Source organism: Homarus americanus, unplaced genomic scaffold (assembly GCF_018991925.1).
Source record: "Homarus americanus isolate GMGI-L3 unplaced genomic scaffold, GMGI_Hamer_2.0 scaffold40248, whole genome shotgun sequence".
Classification (NCBI taxonomy): domain Eukaryota; kingdom Metazoa; phylum Arthropoda; class Malacostraca; order Decapoda; family Nephropidae; genus Homarus; species Homarus americanus.
In genome coordinates, this window is record NW_024712526.1 from 6641144 (window position 1) to 6653028 (window position 11885).

The following is an 11885-nucleotide window of genomic DNA, read 5'->3' on the forward strand; positions in this document are numbered from 1 at the left end:
TGTGGGCTGCCTACTTTCCACTTGAGTCTGTTGAGAGCCATTCTTTCTCCCATCTTCGCTATGCAGCTGAGAAGGGAGATGGGCCTCGGTTTGTCTGGTTCTCTGGGCTTCGGAATGGGCTGTATATCTGCCTTCTTCCATTCCGGTGGGAGTCTTTGTGCTGTCCACGAAGCATTGATGGCTTGCAGCAGAGCCTCGTGTCCGGCTGTACCGGCATGAGAAAGCATGGAGTAGGTTATCCTGTCGGCCCCTGGAGCTGTGTCCTTGCTTCGTTTTAGCGACTTCTGGAGTTCTTGCTGGTTGAATGGTCTGTCAGTGTCATCTTCACTGTTGCAGGCCTCTTCGATCATCTGGAGTCTGACCTGTCGCAGACGCCGTTGTGTCTCCTCCGCCTGTCTCGGGAGGTTTTTCGTTGCTGCTCGGTCAGAGAACAGTTTTGCAAGTCTCTCGGCTTCCTCTTCTGGGTTGGGATGGGTTGGTGGTGGTGGTGTTGCCTTCCCAGATGCCCTTCGGATCTGGGCCCACATCTTGCCAAGGGAGGTGTGCTCGTTCAGTTCGGAGCACCACTTGAGCCAGCTTGCGTTTTTTATTTCTTCCTTCTCTTCCCTGGTATCCTTAACTATGACTTGCAGATGTCTGTTTGTTGCCGTGGGATGTCTCCTGTAGTTTCTTCGGGCCATGTTCACTCTGTGGTTGAGTTCTTTCACCCTGGGACAGTAGTACCAGTAATCATTGTACTGTCTTGATGTGGGTTTTGTTTTTGGGATAGCCTCTTCTGCCGCTTGGTGAAACGCCTCGACCAATTGGTGGTGGAGGGTTGTCTCATCCACGGGTGCTGCGCCGGCCGGCTGTGATTTTTCGCGCCACTTGGCCAGGTGTTTCTTAAAGAGTCCCCAGTCTGCCTTTTGGGTATTGTATCTCCATCTCGGGGGGGGTTGGAGTGGGGAGTTTGTTCACCTTCAGTGTTGTTAGGGTGTCGAAGTGGTCGCTGGTCAGCGTGGGGTGTATCTGCCAGGAGGCCGAAGGCTGTAGTGCACTGGAGACGAAGGTTAGATCTAGCCTTCCTCCCCTAGTGTGTGTGGGCTCTCCGGTGTTCAGGAGGCAGATCTCGGGTGTATCTTGAAAGGTGGTGTATAGGTGTAGGCCGTCTTCATTTGTGGGGCTTACCGAGCTTAGGAAGGGATGATGTGCGTTGAAATCCCCTCCTATGAGTGTGGCGTGGTCAGCGGCCGAAGCAAATAATTGAGTAACCTCCAGTGAGCCCCTTGGGTTCTTGTAGATGTTGTGAACAGTTAATTCCCGTTCTTGGAGGGTTACTTTGACGGCCTGTGTCTCGATGTTTTCCCCACATGGAAATTGCTGCGTGACATCGGCGGAGGGTATGCTTGACTTGACCAAGATCATACATCCTCTTGTTGACGCCTGCGTGAAATGCCTCCTGTATGTCTTGTAACCGCTGAATTTGAAACAGTGGTGTTCTTGTAGAAGTGTTTCTTGTAGCAGTATGATGTCAAGCTTGTCCTTGGCTGCTGCTTCTTGTAGGAGGTGTTTCTTGTTTTTGATGCCCTGAGCATTCCATGTTAGGATGTTCAGGGTGCTGACGTTTTCCACCACTGTTTCATCGGGGACTTCTGGTGGTCCTCGATGGAGATGTCCAAGTTCGATTCCAACTGGATCAGGTCCATGTCTTCGTGTTCTGTGGTTTTTGCCTTCTGGGCCGTGGTTCGGTTCAGGGGAGTTGAAACGTCCAGTTTCTTTCTGGGAGCTGTCGGTATCTTGGGTTCTCTGGTGGCCTTCTTCGGTGTAGAGTGTACCTCGGCTGTCACTCGTGTGAGGACCGGCGTGGCTTCCTCCACTGAGTTGGCTGGAGCTGTGGCGACTTGCCCGAGGACGCTCCCCATGAGTATTTGGAGCTGTGTGGGTTGGATCTTGTGGCCCAGTAGTCCGGCTAGGCCCTCCGCGAAGGTTGTCAGTACCTTGGCTAGGTCTGATACGTGTATCATTCCTTCTGGTGCCTTGGTGTGTGCTTCTTTTGCCTTTCTCGTGGTTGTCGTTGTCTGCTGCTTGGGTGGCTGAGGTGTGGCCGTAGTGAGGCCAGGAAACTGGGCTGCACTTTGGGTGTTGACTGGCTGAGGAGGTTGTCTTTGTTGTTTGGGCCTTTGGGTTCCCCACACGAAGGTACTTGGTGGGGCTGGTGTGTAGGCGGTGGGGGCCGGTCTTGCTGCTGGTCGGTTTGCCTGGACCCTCTTTGTTCTCTCGGAGCATCCAGGATTCCAGGCGTGGTGTTTGTCCCCGCAGTTGGCACACTTGGGGGCAATTTTTTCCCCATTTTTCAACTTGGTGAGGCAGGAGTGTGTGCCGTGCTTCTGTGCGCAGACTGCGCAGATTTCCTTGTACGTGCACCTTGTCTGATGGTGCCCGTATTTCTGGCATCTGAAGCACCGCAGGGGCTCTGGGACGAAGGGCCTCACTTCGTAGATCCCCCAGGTTTTGAGGTCTATGGTGCTGGGGGGTGAGCCGTAGTGCGTTATGAGCACTTGTTTCGTGGTGGCCGTCTTGTCGGACAGGGGAGAGCATCTCTCGGCTTTTAAGATCTTCGGGTGGTTCTCCAGGGGTTCGAGAGGTAGTTCCTTTGGGTACCGGAGGACTACCGACTTCATCAGTTTCTGGGCGGGGTCCAGCTTTGTTGACGCAACGGTGGTGGTGTTTTGCAGGTAAGTGTCGAGGGTGGTGGCAGAGTCCTTGTCTTTGGGGTGAATAATCATCTCCCCCTTTAGGTTGGGCCGCACTGAGAACTTGGCCAGTGGGTTTTGCTTTTCCATCTCTGTGACGGCGGCATATGTTGTTTTTGCGTCCGTTTTCGTGATTCGGAATTTTGGCAGTGTCGTTGGAGGTGAGCTGGTGGTGGTGATGGGTGCCTTTTGGGCTGCTTGACGGCATTCGTTTCCCGAAAAGGCACGTCGGCGTTTCTTGTTTTCTACCTTCGTCCAGTTGTCCTCAGTGGCGGTAGCAGTGGTGGTGGAGTTGTTGGAGGTGGTGGCAGTGTTCTTACTTTTCAGGGCTTCATTGAAGGCGCGTAACTGGTCCGCTTTCTCTGTGCGAAGCCTGTCGTAGTTCGGGTCGTCAGGTTGGCGGTTCAGGCGGGGGTCGCGGTTAGGAGGGCGTACGCGCTCCATAACCGGTTTTTTTTTTTTTTTTAGATCCTACCTATTCCGGTTGAGTAAATAGCAGAGGAATTTCAGCACTCCCCACTGGCTGGTGGTCGTAGAGTGGTTCCTGAGCTTCTCTCCCGGAGCCCCGTTGGGGAAGCCTACTTCCTAGTGTATGTGACTGCTCACTTATAGACGTGAGCTAAGTGTGCCTATTTGGGAAGGATAAGGATTGCTACCCTCTTTCCAGGTGGACCCGCACGATCACGGTTTTCCTGGAAAGACTCGGCTGGGATGGGTTTTGCTCCAACCCCCTTTCGTGTTCACAATCTCCTGGGAGGGAGGTGAACAGTTACAGGGGGGACCGCAGGACGAATACACTTTTGAGGGTGCAGGTCCCTAGGCCAGAGCGAAAAAGGAAAAATAGTAGTAGAAGGAAAAGAGCTCAAACCACGCCGGGAATATCGCGCTATAACTGCTCTCCAGCTGGAGTGTGGGTCACTCACACCACCAGTGGGGAGGGCAAGCTAATGCTCGATAAACCGAGAACGCTCGTGAGTTGTTGTGGACGATGACGGTCGTGGGTGGTCCGGTCCGGGAAGATGGCCAACAATGGTACAAGGGAGAGGGCGGTCTTCACAGTTCCGGGTCCAGCAGGAGGTCTTGTTGAGAGGTCTTCTTGGTTCAGGAGCGATACGATACGAAGTCTTTAGTTAAGAGGTGAAAGAAGATTATTAGGAGTTGAAGGAAAAGTGGTGAAACTGAAATACAGTAGGAGTAGAAAGAATCTGGGCTCAACCAGATCGCTTCATCTTTCTTATTGGTGTTTTATCTTTGTTCTGCTCCCTTGGGTCGTCAGACCTTTGTATTAATATTGGTTTATTTTTATAATGCTGCTTATTATTATTATTTTTATTATTGTTGAAGTTAGTGAGCCCGCCCAGGTCCTTGTGTAGCTGGGAGGGTAGTCACATTTTTTTTCTTTTTTTTTGCTAAGATGTTAGTTCAATGTTAAATGTTAAATGTTAGTTATGTTAGTCTAAAGGTACACTGTATGGAGAGGCCTGCCAGGTTCTTGTGGAGCTGGTAGGTCACTCTCATCTTTTATTCTCTCTATTAATGTTTTATATGTATATTGGGGCAGGAGATGGTTCAATTACTTTCTTCCTGGCTGATTTAAACCAACTGTGTTCTTGGAATTCTTCGTTGTCTATATTATTTATCCAGTTTTGATATGTTTCTGTGTTAAGTTCAGTCACTTTTTTCCAAATATTTACAGCTGGGGGTATTTATACAAGTCTGGAGGAAGTGAGCAGCACTGCTGATTGGCTGAGGTGAAAGGCGGTATTGGCCAATCACCGCGCAGTCTAAAAGCTAGGCTTGGTCTGAGGAAGTCGCCGGCGGGGTCGGCTGGTCAGCGACAAAACGGCAGTTGTAGGGGGAGAGTATCCACTACAATACACCCCCTCCCTTCCAAGAGCTGCAGGAAATTTGTTGTCGGCAGGGTTGTATCCCACATGTGAGACATAATGGATGGGGGTGTGAACCACTCGGCCGCTAAGGGTGACGACTCTGTCTAGTGACATGAAATTTGTGGGAGAAGCAAAGGGAGAAGGAGGGTTGTGGATAAGAGAAGGATGAACAGGCGAGGAATGTGGTGCTTCTCTCGTGGCAGGTGCAAAGTCGAGGTCGCGAAGCATGTGGTCCATGTACCTTTGGAAGGTCTGAGCTGCATTGTGTAGTCCAAAACTCATGTAGGCATACTTGAAGAGACCGAACGGAGTGGTGAGGGCAGTCTTCTGGATATCTGCAGGTGCCACTGGAATCTGATGGAAGGCACGCTCCAAGTCGATCTTCGAGAAGATGGTCTTGCCGTGGAGTTTGTGGTAGAAGTCCTGGACATGCGGGATAGGGTAGCTGTCAGGTTTGGACGAGGTTCAGGGCTCTGTACTGTAGTCACCACATATCCTCCAGTCGTTGGATGATGGCTTTGGAACCATGTGAAGAGGAGATGCCCAGGGACGCTTTGAAGGTCGAATGATGTCGTCTGTTGAATTCCACCTTGGCTGAGTTCAGGAGCTCAGGGCGAAGGCAGCGAGGGCGTGAGAAGACTGGAGGTCCTGTAGTATCGATGTGGTGGAAGATTCCCGACGCAGGTGGTGGTGGAGAGACTCGGGGTGAGAAAAGTTCCTTGAACTCCTTGAGCAGGGAGGAGAACTCGTTGGACGGCGAGAGGCAGGTGATAGTGTCGGCGACTGCGGCACGTGTACCCTGGATCCTGTGTGCTGTAGGCTCATGGATGAGGCAGAGGTTACTCGGGTTGACGACGAGTTTGTGGAAGGTGAGGAAGTCGAAGCCAAAGATGGGTTGAGAGTCTTCTGCCACCATGAAGGACCAGCGCAGAGTCTTGGGAAGACCAAGGTCTAAGGCGAGGATGTGTGCGCCGTAGGAGGCGATGGGGGTACCGTTGGCGGCGAACAGGTCATAAGAGGGTTGCTTCGATATGTCTCGTGGTGAGGGAGGGATGATGCTCACCGATGCCCATCTGTCGAGGAATTTCCTGCCAGAGATGTGGTCGGTGATATGCAGCAGTGAGACGCCTGAAGTGACGGAGGTTGTGGCGTCTACCAATACCCGTTGATGCCGTTTCCTGAGTAGTTGCAGGGAGCCTCACAATGTCTAGCATTAGCACCGAAGCGTTGATGGTACCAGCAGAGGGTAGGTGCACTGTGCTGGGAGCTGGCGGCAGTGTCCGAGGCAGGACGAAGACGTCGGGGTTGGTAGGACATAGTGCGTGGGGCAGGAACAGGAGCAGCAGAGCTGCTCGAGGGTGTCCAACCTGCGGTGTAGAGACTGTAGCAGGACCCTCATGTTTTGTGAGGTGTTGCTCGTCTGAGGAGCATTGATCCAGTTGACAAGATCGGAGGAAAGTGACGGTGTGGCCGCTGAGTTGTCCGTGGCAGCATGGCGCACAGCAACGTATTCATGGAATACTCTGTTTGCTGTGGTTGCGTAGGTCGCCGTGGTTGTAGAGTACTCCAGTGCAGACAGAGCGAGGCGAACTTCTGCGGGGAGTTTCTAGGCGTGAAGCTGATGCAGTACAGTGTCAGGAAGCCTGACTGTGTGGCGGGAGTTCAGTCTACAAATCTCGTCCCAGAGACTTGCAGGCGTTGAGTAGCCGAGGGGTAGACTTGATAGGTCTTGCAGGAGACTGGTGTCAGGCTGCTGGTATCGTCTCTTGAGAGCATCTCGTAGAGCTGCGAATTTGTTGTCAGCTGGAGGGTTGGTGATGACTTCTGAGACTTGCGTGGCGACTTCTGTGGGCAAGGAATAGACCAGGGCGATGTACTTTTGCTCGTCTTTAGCTGTTGAGCCGGTGAGAGCTGCCTCAACACGAATTATCCAGTCCTCAATGTTGTGATTGAAGACTAAAAGAGTGATCCGTTTCTCATCCATCCTGTGTGATTGCGTTATTCTGGGGGTCACCATTTGTGGCGTAGGCTAGGGTGTATTTAAACAAGTCTGCTTGAACTGAAGTGAGCGGCGCTGCTGATTGGCTGAGGTGAAAGGCGGTAACTGACCAATCACCGCGTAGTCCGAAAGCTAGGCCTGGTCTGAGGAACTCGCCGCGGGGTCGACTGGTTAGCGACAAAACGGCAGCTGGCAGTTGTAGGGAAAAGTATCCACTCCAATGTCTCCGTAAAAGTGTAGATATATTTGGATTATACAAGTTGTCTTTTTACAACAATGTCACTATGAATCACAGGATAAGTGACCAGCAATCATGCACATACTTTATCCTTTTGCACTGCAGTCCGAAGTTCTTTGCATGTTGGCATTTGCGTTGTATTGTTTGATAACTCCTTCCACTTGCTTGTTTTGCACATGATCGACGAAGCATGTTTCTTCTTTGTTTCTATGACACTGCTTTCGGCAACTGTACTAGCAAGGTAAAGAAGATTTCTCCTCTTCCGAGAATACGCGTCGTCTCATATTTGCCGCCATAATCTTGTAAACATTGCTGTCGATGGTGATTGGCTGTCATCATGATGTAACTGAAATGCGATTGGCTGGAATTTCAGTGTTCTAATTCTTGCTCGAAATTGAAGAAGATGCAACATTATCCGGTCTGGGGTTCAAGCCGATTTTCTGAATACAAGTAATCCTTTGCGTGAAAATTCGGATTGCAGGATCCCGATTTGCGCGCCTGAGCCACAAGTTCAGAAATTCATCAGGGCAACTTTTTCTGAGTGAGAATGGTAAACTCTGAATTATCTGCCAGTATTGTAACATCAGTTGACCTTGTGGGGTATGAGATGTTTGGTTCACACTCAGGATGGAATGGAGAAAGGAAACTCACAATGTGCTCTCTATATACATGTTGTATTGGATGTACAATGCAGCTTGGTGCTGGGAAGGCAGCATGGTTACAAGCGTGATGTAGAGAGAGCTGGTTGGTGAGGACGCTCAGAGAAGGACAGCTTGTGGGTCGCCATGCTCGCCAGCGGGAGAGAGGACCGCCAGGCAGGCGGAGGAGGGAGGGCCGCCAGGCAGCGGCAGAGGAGGAGGTGTTGCTGGCTGTGGCTGTAGGTAGAGAGAGAGCAAGTCACCACGAGGTCAGGTCTTAAATAGCAGGGGGTAGGCGTGGCTTAGCAGTTGACCCCCGCTCCGTGGTGTATGGCGGCGCTGGTTGACCTAGACCACGAGGCATACACTGGGGAATTGGTGGGGTCGGCTAGGCAGCTACAAACAGCGTTTGTAGGGGAGAATTCCACTACAATACTCCCCCTTCCCTCCAGGCTGTGTAGGAGACTTGTTGTCTGCAGGGTTGCATAGCACATGTGAGGCAGAACGGGCGGTGCGTGCCTCATGTGAGACAACGGCGATGGCGTGGATGAGCCGGTCGCTGGGGACAACTGTCTAGATACACAATATCTGTGGGAGTAGAGAGGGAGAATAAGGGTGTGTGGAGGCGATGAATGCTGTGCTTCCCTCACGGCAGGTACAGAGTCGTCAGATGCGCCTGCTGGGGTGTGTGGGCCTGGGTCAGGAGCAGGGGCTGCGTCAGCAGAAGCGGATGAGGGCTCGTGACAGCAGCTGGGTCCACGACAGCAGCAGGGTGCAGGACATTAGCAGGGAGTACCTGGGGGAGAAAAGAGGGGTGTGTGGGTCCTCACTCAGGAACAGAGGCCGCATCAGGGGCGGCAGGGGTTACTGCTGGGCCGGGGTCGGCGTCTGAGGCAGGACGGGTGTGCTGGGGACGTAAGAGGAGCACTGTCTGCTTAGAGTAGCAGAGCTGCTCTAGGGTGTCTAACCTGCGGTGCAGAGACAGTAGCTGTAGAGCCAATGAGAGCTGCTTCTGGGTGGATAAGCCAGTCTTCCATGTTGCTTGAAGACTGGGAGCGTGATCAGTTTCTCCTCCATCCTGTGTGAGTGCGAATCTCCGGGAGTCACCATTTATGGGGTATGAGATGTTTGGTTCACACTCAGGATGGGATGGAGAAAGGAAACTCACAATGTGCTCTCTATATACATGTTGTATTGGATGTACAATGCAGCTTGGTGCTGGGAAGGCAGCATGGTTACAAGCGTTATGTAGAGAGAGCTGGTTGGTGAGGACGCTCAGAGAAGGACAGCTTGTGGGTCGCCATGCTCGCCAGCGGGAGAGAGGACCGCCAGGCAGGAGGAGGCGAGGACCGCCAGGCAGGCGGGAGAACCCAAGGACCGCCAGGCAGGCGGAGGAGGCGGGGACCGCCAGGCAGGAGGAGGTGTTGCTGGCCGGTTGGTGTAGGTAGAGAGAGAGACAGATCGATACGATACGAAGTCTTTAGTTAAGAGGTGAAAGAAGATTATTAGGAGTTGAAGGAAAAGTGGTGAAACTGAAATACAGTAGGAGTAGAAAGAATCTGGGCTCAACCAGATCGCTTCATCTTTCTTATTGGTGTTTTGTCTTTGTTCTGCTCCCTTGGGTCGTCAGACCTTTGTATTAATATTGGTTTATTTATATAATGCTGCTTATTATTATTATTTTTGTTATTGTTGGAGTTAGTGAGCCCGCCCAGGTCCTTGTGTAACTGGGAGGGTAGTCACATTTTTTTTTTTGGTGTTAGTTAAGTGTTAGTTGTGTTAGTCTAAAGGTACACTGTATGGAGAGGCCTGCCAGGTTCTTAGTGGAGCTGGTTGGTCACTCTCATCTTTATTCCTCTAGTAATGTTTTATGTAGAAATGTGTATATTGAGGCAGGAGGTGGTTCAATTACTTCTTCCTGGCTGATATAGCTGGGAGGGTAATCACATTATTATTATTAATATTACTAATATATATATATATTTTCTTTCTTTTTTTCTTTTTTTTTATGGAGTTAGTGAGCCCGCCCAGGTCCTTGTGTAGCTGGGAGGGTAGTCACATTTTTTTTTTTTTTTTTTTTTTTTTTTTTTTTTTTTTTTTTTTTTTTTTTTTTTTTTTGCTAAGATGTTAGTTCAATGTTAAATGTTAAATATTAGTTATGTTAGTCTAAAGGTACACTGTATGGAGAGGCCTGCCAGGTTCTTGTGGAGCTGGTAGGTCACTCTCATCTTTTATTCTCTCTATTAATGTTTTATATGTATATTGGGGCAGGAGATGGTTCAATTACTTTCTTCCTGGCTGATTTAAACCAAATGTGTTCTTGGAATTCTTCGTTGTCTATATTATTTATCCAGTTTTGATATGTTTCTGTGTTAAGTTCAGTCACTTTTTTCCAAATATTTACAGCTTTGTTGTGTATATTTACATTGATTGCTAAGAGGTTTGCTCTCTTGTGTAGCTGTTCATTATTGATGTGGTCTGTATATTTTATATTATATATAAATCTGAGGGCTATATTTTGTACTGTTTGTAACCTTTTAAAGCACGATTTACTAAGGGTGTTCAATGGGATGGGTGGGTAGTCCATAATTGATTTGACAAGGGCAATATAAATGTTTCTTTTGTTATTAATGCTAAGGTTCTTAAAGCGTTTTATTTTTGATAATCTTATTCATGCCTGTCGTTCTTTATCTTTTAAGTATGTTATATATCCTCTTTTTGTTAGTTTTAATCCAAGCATCCTGCCTTCAGTGTCGTATGGGTATAGTTCCTGGTCGACTATTACTGGACTTGTTTTAATCTTGGCTATTGGTATTATCTTGAATTTGTTCTTATTTGTCCTGATTTTCCATTTTTTCTCAAAATCATTTATGTTTTTTATCGCTCTTACCGTGTAGAGTGCCATAAATTGAGTTGATTTTCCTGGGTATGATACTATTTGAGTAATATCATCAGCAAACATTACATATTCGCTAAAGGGGGTAGGTTGAGGTGTGTCTGAGGCATAAATTGTATATAGTGTTGGAGAAGGGCATCCTCCTTGAGGTACTCCACTCTCAAGATTAAACATAGTTCCTAAAAAGTTTCCAATTTGAATTTGTGCTCTCCTATCATCTAAATAGTTACACAATATTCTTAGCAAGTATTCGTTAAGTCCCAGTTTTAATATTTTATATTTCAAGCCTAAATGCCAAACTTTATCAAAAGCCTTAGAAACATCCCTTAAAATTATATTGATCTGGTTGCCCTTGCTTTTTTCTATTGCAATTATTTCCGTTATTATATCTATTGCAGTTAGGGTATTTCTATTGGGCATAAATCCATGTTGTCTGTTGTTAGTTTTCCCATGTTGTGTTAAAAAGGCTATAAGTCTTGAATTTAATATTTTTTCCAATAGTTTCGGTAATTTCTAATAAAGATATTGGCCTGTAGTTTAATATTTCCTTGTGTCCTTACCCTCTTTAGGAATAAATATCATTTTAGCATATTTTTAGTTTGTCTGGAAAGTAACCAGTTATTAAGCATGCGTTATAAATGTTTTAATAGTGTATTTAAAATGTTTTTCAGGTAGATTCATGATCATATTTAGAATGTAATGCCTGTGAGCCCAGGGGCTTTTTTCCTTAAATTTCCTCAGACGGTGCATCATTTCTCCCATGGATTTATTATTTGATTATTAATTAATAAGTTATAGTCTATATATTGCCTTGGGGTGATTCTATGTATTTGTCTTCCCATTTCTTCTTCTATCCTTTCTTCGTGTTCACTATCAAAATCTTCATTTTCCTCATCTGATATTTTAAAAACTTTTACCCATTCCCTTTTGAATGCTGACTCTTGTTCATTTTCCTCGTGCAATTTTGTTCCATTTTGGTCTTTAATGTATGGTGTTTTTTGCTTGTTGTGCCCCATCATCTTGTTTATGGAAGTCCAAAATGTTTTTGTGTCTTTAGTCATGTCAGCCGCCATTATAATATCATTCCATTTTTTATTGTTTGCTTCCTTACATGCGTCTCTTAATTTTATCTGTAGTGCTATCTGTGTCGTATATAGCCATCTGTTACTGCCGTGTCTTTCCATATACCTGTTTATTTCATTGTAATAGGTCTGGATTAATTTAACTTCTTCTGGTAGTCTGTTGTTGGGTAATGTTCTAAAGTGTGAAGTAGGAGTGTGTTTGGTTATAGATGTTTTTATTGCTGAGTGCAGTCTGTCCATTTCTGAGTCTATATCTTCTGTTGTTTTCTCTTGTAGGTTAATCGAGTGGTGATTACTTAAGTCGTCTTTGAAGCTGTCCCAGTCTGTTTTACTCATTTTCAGTCTCTTTTTTATTGGTATCTGTATGGGGCTTGTTGACAGTGTTAGTATAATTGGCAGATGGTCACTGCC